Source organism: Anarrhichthys ocellatus, unplaced genomic scaffold (genome assembly GCF_004355925.1).
Source record: "Anarrhichthys ocellatus isolate YVR2014 unplaced genomic scaffold, GSC_Weel_1.0 scaffold288, whole genome shotgun sequence".
Classification (NCBI taxonomy): domain Eukaryota; kingdom Metazoa; phylum Chordata; class Actinopteri; order Perciformes; family Anarhichadidae; genus Anarrhichthys; species Anarrhichthys ocellatus.
In genome coordinates, this window is record NW_022280308.1 from 5982 (window position 1) to 6236 (window position 255).

At 36.9% G+C, this 255-nt stretch overlaps 1 protein-coding gene across 1 annotated transcript in view; it reads left to right on the forward strand.

Annotated features, from left to right (window-relative positions):
- The window catches only part of LOC116401236 (GRAM domain-containing protein 2A-like), a 7454-nt gene that overhangs the window by 5860 nt on the left and 1339 nt on the right, over positions 1-255 (forward strand). The gene's annotated exons all lie outside the window — the stretch shown is intronic.

Sequence of the window (255 nt, forward strand, 5' to 3'; positions counted from 1 at the left end):
CTGGATCATAAAACCATGTACACAAACATCTGGATATCTGGATCATAAAACCATGTGCACAAACATCTGGATCATAAAACCATGTACACAAACATCTGGATATCTGGATCATAAAACCATGTACATAAACATCTGGATATCTGGATCATAAAACCATGTGCACAAACATCTGGATCGTAAAACCATGTGCACAAACATCTGGATATCTGGATCGTAAAACCATGTGCACAAACATCTGGATATCTGGATCATAAA